This window comes from Podarcis cretensis (assembly GCF_951804945.1).
Source record: "Podarcis cretensis genome assembly, chromosome: 17".
Classification (NCBI taxonomy): Eukaryota; Metazoa; Chordata; class Lepidosauria; order Squamata; family Lacertidae; genus Podarcis; species Podarcis cretensis.
In genome coordinates, this window is record NC_137187.1 from 22,756,174 (window position 1) to 22,764,137 (window position 7,964).

Below are 7,964 nucleotides of genomic sequence, written 5' to 3' on the forward strand. Positions count from 1 at the left end.
ATTAAAAAACAAACACAAGGGGGAGCTACAGAGCTTGATGTACTTTTGAGAATAAAATGTGGTTCAAAGCAGACATTGCAGCTGACTCAAAAAGCAGTTGGATATTTGCTTTTACATCCCAGGACTCCCTGCAGAAGGAGTTCAAGCCCATGCCAGAACATTAGGTTTGCACACTGAAAGTATATTAAAGTGCTTTGTCACCCTAGCACAACAAACCCACTTAAAAAAATTAAAAAAGTGGGTGTTTGCAGTTTGAAAAGTGATGGGGGGTTGCATTCGAAAAAAGGCTCTTGCTGTTTCTAAAAATGTAATTTCCATACCAGATTCTGGCTTTCAGGGAAATGTTCACATGTGAAACGGGGGAAATGAGAGGCTCCCTAAAGCCACATTTTTAAAGTTTAGCCTTGTTTTGACACCCAGGCACCATCCTTTATTTAAAGCATTTTAAAGAGTAAACCCTACTCATTCTTAGCCAAAATTACTCTCAGAGAAATTTACAGAAGTCAGTAGTAAGGACAATCCTTGCCCTCGGAATTATAGACATGACACATGAGGGTAAAGAGATGGTAGGGAAGAGGGGGAAGGAATATTTATTATTATTGTTATTGTTATTTTATTTTGTATACCACCAATCTTGTGAAGATCACAGGGAGGTTCACAACATAAAACTACAACCAAAACATTTAAAAGGACATAGAACGCTAATAAGCCGAAGGCCTGGGAGAACAGAAACGTTTTTGCCTGGCACCTAAAGATACATAATGAAGCTGCCAAATGAGCCTCCTTGGGGAGAGCATTCCACAAATGGGGAGCCACCACAGAAAAGGCCCCGTTCTCATGTTGTCGCCCTCCCGACCTCTCATGGAGGAGGCACACAAAGAAGGGCCTCAGATGATGATTGCAGAGTCTGGGTCAGTTCATTTGAGCAGAGGCGGTCCTTAAAGTATTGTGATCGTCAGCTATTTAAGGCTTTATAGGTGAAAAACAGCACTCTGAATTGGGCCCGGAATCCAACTGGAAGTCAGTGCAGTTAGGCCAGGATTGATGTCATATGTTCAAGCTGTCTTACCCCAGTAACCAACTTGGCTGCTGAATTCTGCACCAGCTGAAGTTTCTGAACCGTCTTCAGAGGCAGCCCTGCGTGTTGCAGTAATCTAACCTAGAGGTTACCAGATCATAGATGACTGAATTAGGCTATCCCTAATTCAGGGCACAGCTGGGCCACCAGCCGAAGCTGATGGAAGGCACTCCATGCCACTAAGGCCACTTGAACCTCAAGTAACAGTGATTGCTCTGGAGGTATACCCAAGCTAGGTAACTGCTCTTTCAGAGGGAGTATAACCCCATCAAAAGCTGACCACCTCCCAGCCGTCCAGACTTGGGAACCAGCTGATCCCATACAGTTCTTCCTTTGGACAGTATTACATTGTGACGTTGTTTCAGACTACAGTGGTACCTCTGGATGCAAACAGGATCCATTCCGGAGCCCCGTTGGTATCCTGAGTAGAACGTAACACGCGACTGCACATCTGTGCATGTGTGGGTCATGTTTCGCTGCTTCCACACATGCACGTGACATAATTTTGAGCGTCTGCGCATGCGCAAGCGGCGAAACCTGGAAGTAACACATTCCGTTACTTCCGGGTCGCCGTGGAGCATAACCTGAAAACGCTCAACCTGAAGCATATTTAACCCGAGGTATGACTGTATCAGCACAGACATGTATGTATCTAATGTATGTATCTAGAACGGGTAGGCAACCTAAGGCCTGGGGGCCAGATCCAGCCCAATCGCCTTCTCAATCCGGCCCATGGATGGTCCAGGAATCAGCGTGTTTTTACATGAGTAGAATGTGTTCTTTTATTTAAAATGCAACTCTGGGTTATTTGTGGGGCCTGCCTGGTGTTTTTACATGAGTAGAATATGTGCTTTTATTTAAAATGCATCTCTGGGTTATTTGTGGGGCATAGGAATTTGTTCATTCCCCCCCCCCCAAAAAAAATATAGTCCGGCCCACCAAATGGTCTGAGGGATGGTGGACCAGCCCACGGCTGAAAAAGGTTGCTGACTCCTGATCAAGAAGCTCTTTACGTGCATCAGACAAATCTGGTTGAATTAAAATTACCTGCTTCTGAGATCTTCTCATCTCAAGTATTTAACTGCATTTGGAAAATCGATAAAGAGGGACATATTTAATTTATTAAAATTGGGGGGTGGGGGAGGGAGTCCTTCAAGGAAAAGGCGTAGGATTAGGTTGCAAGCACTGGCACCTACAAATCTAGCCATCAGATATTGTACAGTTTTAATACCCGGGGCATTCTGATTGATGCTGTTTTTGTTCGTTTGGTTTATTCTTGGGAAATGTAAATACCATTCTTGGAATCATTTAGTCTCCGTCGTCTTGTCTTTGATCATTCTCCCATGGGAAAGAATTCATGAGAACTGCAGACTGGCTAACAAGGACGCTTCTTTGTGATCTTGCAGCACTTGGCGCTTGGGGAGGAAGGCAAGAGCGATTGACATGAGAAAAGATGTGCGAGAGAAGGGTGTCTCCCACAATCCACTTGATGGAAATCTATTTGTTGGATTGACGCTAAGCAAGAATATAAGAAGAGCCTGCTGGGTCAGGTCAATGGCCCATCTAATCCAGCATCCTCCTCACAGGGCCTGTGGGAAACCAGCAAGCAGGGTTCAAGCCCTCATATCTACGGGACCACCTCTCCTGGTATGCCCCGCAGAGGACCTTAAGGTCCATGTATAACCATAGTTTAGAGGTCCCGGCCCCTAAGGAAGTCAGACTATCCTCCACCAGGGCCAGGGCCTTCTCAGGGATGGCTCCGACCTGGTGGAATGCTCTGTCCCATGAGACCAGGGCCCTTCAGGATTTAACTTCCTTCCGTTGGGCCTGTATGACAGAGCTATTCTACCTGGCCTTTAATTTGAATTCAGCCTGATCTTTTACTTCCCTTCCCTTCTCTTCCCTCTCCCTCCCCCTCCCCTCTGAGACCCCACAGCTAATTCTCCCCTGGCCTCCTCGCTGGCCCAAGTAGGACCAATTCAGCCAGCTAGCCCTGGGGATTATCTAATGCTTATTTCCCCTAAAATGATTTTTGATTTTTATTGTTATTCGTTTTTATACTGTATGTTATGCTGCTTTTATAGTTAAGTGTTTTAAATTTGTTGTTAGCCGCCCTGAGCCCGGTTTTTGAATTGGGAAGGGCGGGGTATAAATAAAAAAATATTATTATTATTAAGAGCACTCCTCTCCTGTGGTTTCCAGCTGCTGGCATTCAGGAACATTACAGCCTCTGCACGTTAATTAATTTGTCCAATTCCCCCTTTAAAGCCACCTCAGTTGGTTCTAATGGTGTATTGCATGAAGACCTTATTCCTTTTATCTAGCCTGAATCTTCCAACATTCAGCTTCAGTTACAGTGTTATGAGAGGAGCAGTGGTGTAGTGTGGTTTGCTGGCACCCAGGGCAGGTGCGTGTATGCACTGGGATGGGTATGGAGAGTGAATGAAGCCCACTGCACCAGACCAGCCCTTGCCACCAACACCACCAGGGCACCCCCCTGGAGCCAAGTGGGGCCACGCTGTGCCGCTTGCTGACTGCGCAGGGGAGACCCCAGCCAGCCAAGGCAGCCCTTGGTGGGCAAATTCCCCTGACGCCCATGGGCAGGGTGAGGAGGACACAACAGTCATGCAGCCTTCGATCCCAGGCGCACAAAGCAAGGGTGAGGCTGGGATTGAAGGGTGCGTGGCTGTTGCGTCCTTCTTACGCTGCCCTGCTGGCCCTGTGCCACTTTGTGAGGCTGGTGAATCATTCTGGTCAGATCTCAGCCTTGCAAAGCAGCGCAGGGCTGGCAGGATGGCGTGTGGAGCCAAATGCGCAGTGTCCCCTTAAAATATGTGCTTGGGGCCATTGCCCCGGCAGGCCCTCCTGCCGGGGGCGGACGGGACGGGACTTTCCCTATCTGATTATGCCATGCAAAAAGGCAGCCTTTATAAACTTATACCATGCCATCACTCACATTTTTTCCTAACTGAAAACTCCCAAATGCTGCAAGCTTCCCTGATGCTAAGGAATTTCCTAGTAAGATGTCTGCTACTTCCGAAAAGATTGTTCACTTTCTCCAAGAACTAGGCTTTTGACATAGTTCCCTTTTAAAGCAGAAAGGGACTTTTCGTTAAGAAAAGGGGATAAATTGTTGTAGCAAGGCTACTCCTACTCAGAGTAGACTCAGCAAAATTAATTGGCATGGCGAACTGAGGTCCATTGGTTTCCGTGAGTCTATGAACCTCAGGCTTCCAGAACTCAGGGACAGTGGACCTACTGGAGAGGTCAGGGAGGACATACTCGTGTGTGCACTGGAAAACGTATATCTTTTTTCTTTTTTTTAAAAAAAGTACAATTTTGTACATACAAGTAAATAAATACATGCACACATGCCTGCAATGGGGTGTGGAAACACCAGAGATTTTTTTTCAGCTGGAACTCACCGGAACTCAATTCTTGTTGTTGTTGTTGTTTAGTTGTTTAGTCATGTCCGACTCTTTGTGACCCATGGACCAGAGCAAGCCAGGCACTCCTGTCTTCCACTGCCTCCCGCAGTTTGGTCAAACTCATGTTTGTAGCTTCGAGAACACTGTCCAACCATCTCGTCCTCTGTCACCCCCTTTTTCTTGTGCCCTCCATCTTTCCCAACACCAGGGTCTTTTCCAGGGAGTCTTCTCTTCTCTTGAGGTGGTCAAAGTATTGGAGCCTCAGCTTCACGATCTGTCCTTCCAGTGAGCACTCAGGGCTGATTTCCTTAAGAATGGATAGATTGATCTTCTTGCAGTCCATGGGATTCTCAAGAGTCTCCTCCAACACCATAATTCAAAAGCATCAATTCTTCAGTGATCAGCCTTCTTTATGGTCCAGCTCTCACTTCCATACATCACTACTGGGAAAACCATAGCTTTAACTATATGGAACTCAATTCTGGCATCTATCAAGTGGACGCCATTGCCATTCTAAGAGAATGAGGGAGGTGTTCATGGTGAGTTCCAGCACCTCTTTTTCTAGTGAAATTGCACTGGGAAACACAAACTGGGGGGAGGGAGTTGAGAATATTGATGCACAATACCTGTGAAAGAGATACCCACCTGCTTGTATAGATAGCAGTAGGTGTCATGGACTGTGAAGATGCTCAAACTCAGGATGAAAGGGAGAAGTGTGCTAAGAGGAAGGCACGTTTGGCAAACCCTCACCGTGATCAACTCCCACCCGGAAACCTATGTCCCCACTGTGGAAGGACGTGTGGATCCAGAATTGACCTCCACAGTCACTTACGGATTCGCTGTTAAGACCGTGTTCATGGAAGACAATCTTACTCAGCTAGTAAGAAGAAGAAGAAGATAGCAGCAATATAGCTGCCACTTCAACAATCAATATAGTTCGCTGGTTGGGACAACTGCAAAGGGATGTGTTATGGAAGCACTCAGGCATGAGGGAATGGTTCTTACATGTTTCAAATGCTTAGGGTGGTCTTGCCACTTATCTCCACTACATCATTCATAAATATGCTTTTAAAGCTGGCAGAGCCATGCTGGAGGAGTTTGGATGAGGGGGAAATGACCATCTTGCTGGCTTCTGCTAGCAAGGAGCATCCCAATTTGCCTGTCTATAAGGAAGGTGGAAGGGACGTGGGTGGCGCTGTGGGTTAAACCAGCCTAGGACTTGCCGATCAGAAGGTTGGCGGTTCGAATCCCCGTGACGGGGTGAGCTCCCGTTGCTCGGTCCCTGCTCCTGCCAACCTAGCAGTTCGAAAGCACAAAGTGCAAGTAGATAAATAGGTGCCACTCTGGCAGGAAGGTAAACGGCATTTCCATGTGCTGCTCTGGTTCGCCAGAAGCGGCTTAGTCATGCTGGCCACACGACCCGGAAGCTGTACACCGGCTTCCTCAGCCAATAAAGCGAGATGAGTGCCACAACCCCAGAGTCGGTCACGACGGGACCTAATGGTCAGAGGTCCCTTTACCTCTTTAAGGAAGGTGGAAGCTACTGCCAGTGCCATTCTTACTGGTAGCACCAACAGAACAACCCCAAAATGAGGGGTTTCAGGGGAGAGGAGGGGGCTGGGCTGGGCTGGGCTGGACTGACGCAGCATCTGCTACCTGCCATGCTGTCCTTGCTACTGCCACATGATGGCAAAGGGCCTGATCCAGGCCCTCTCTGCTGCACCAGCCTAGAAGTGGTGGAAACTAACAAGTCCTCTTGCTGCTGGCCAGGTATTTGGATTGACCCTTGAGTGTATCTTCAAACATATACGTGGATATATAACAATCGAAACACTCTCCTTAGGAGTAATTGAACATCCATGTTAGACACAGCCTGACATTAGGGAAGTGTGACTGTCTGGAACCAATCCCTATAAATAATGTTTACTGTTCCTCATTGCCCTTATAATTGTGTAAGCTAAGCTGTGGTTCCTTTGAAAAAGACCCTTGGTTAATTTTTGTGTTGCGCATTATTGCTAGAGTCACTGTTTGTTGTTCGTGGTGTTCCTTTTGGAAAACCCCTGGGCTTTTGAATAAAGGTACAGAGAACAGACAATAGGGAAGTCATTGCTTGTCAACAATACACTTCTCATAGCTGGATAAAGTTGCCATCAGATCATTGTGCAGCTGCTCATAAAAGCTGACCTTTGAAGTTTCCAAACAGCCTCAGCCAAGTATACCTGAAGGAGCGTCTCCACCCCCATCGTTCAGCCCAGACACTGAGGTCCAGCGCTGAGGGCCTTCTGGTGGTTCCCTCCCTGCGAGAAGCAAGGTTACAGGGAACCAGGCAGAGGGCCTTCTCAGTAGTGGCACCGGCACTGTGGAACACCCTCCCATCAGATGTCAAGGAAATAAGCAACTATCTGACTTTTAGAAGATATCTGAAGGCAGCCCTGTTTAGGGAACTTTTTAATGTTTGAAGTTTTATTCTGTTTTTAATGTTCTGTTGGGAGCCGCCCAGAGTGGCTGGGGTATTATTATTATTATTATTATTATTAATCGGTAAGGATTATTTATTTATTTATTTATTTATATTAAAGATTTTCTTGATTTACAAAGGTGTGTGCAATGTCTCTCTCTCTCTCTCTCTCGTATTTTTTCTTCTTCCATGTAACATTTTTACAAATCCTGTCACCTGAACCCCAACCCTTAAGTTGTGCAGCCCGGTGAAAACTAGGATTCCTTAACCTGGTGTGCTTTCAAAATCCTCTCTTGCTATTGTTGTCTTTCACCTGTGCTGTCCCAAGCCAGAAAATGCTTCCCACAGGTGCTTCAAAGTGTCCGCTTGTGCGAGATTAGGTGAAGCAGAAAGCGCATAAGAAACTTGTGTTGAACGGTTGTATCCACATGCTCAGGCAGAAATGACAGATTCAGAAACGCCTCCGATGAAACAGAAGCCTAGAGAGTTGGCACACAAGTATGAACAGCTGGAACAGAGAGGGAGCTGGTGGCGAAGAACTTCAGCTCTCCCTCCTCACCTCCCTATATGCTGCTGCTGCTGCTGTTTATCATCATTGCTGCAGGCCAGAAACTGACGAGAAGGGGAGGAAGGGAAAACAAGGAATTCTTGGATATTAATCCGAGGAGGCAAAGAATTTGGCCTATGACAAAGTGCCAGGGAGGGTCATGAGCCCCTGTGGTTCATTGGGTTCACCAGAACTTGAGACATGTGATTTGGCTCTTAGAATTTGTTCCCACGAGATGTAATGATAGCTACCAACTTGGATGGCTTTAAAAGAGAATTAGACAATTCGTGAAGGATAAGGTCTTAGGATGGGCGATATATCATCCAAACTGGTTTGAAGTCCATATTGTGATACCTGTTTCGTAATTTTTGTCCTCGCCAATATATGGCGAATCATGATGTGTGTTAGAGTTGGGTGATATATCATCCAAAACTGGTTTGAAGTCATGATACC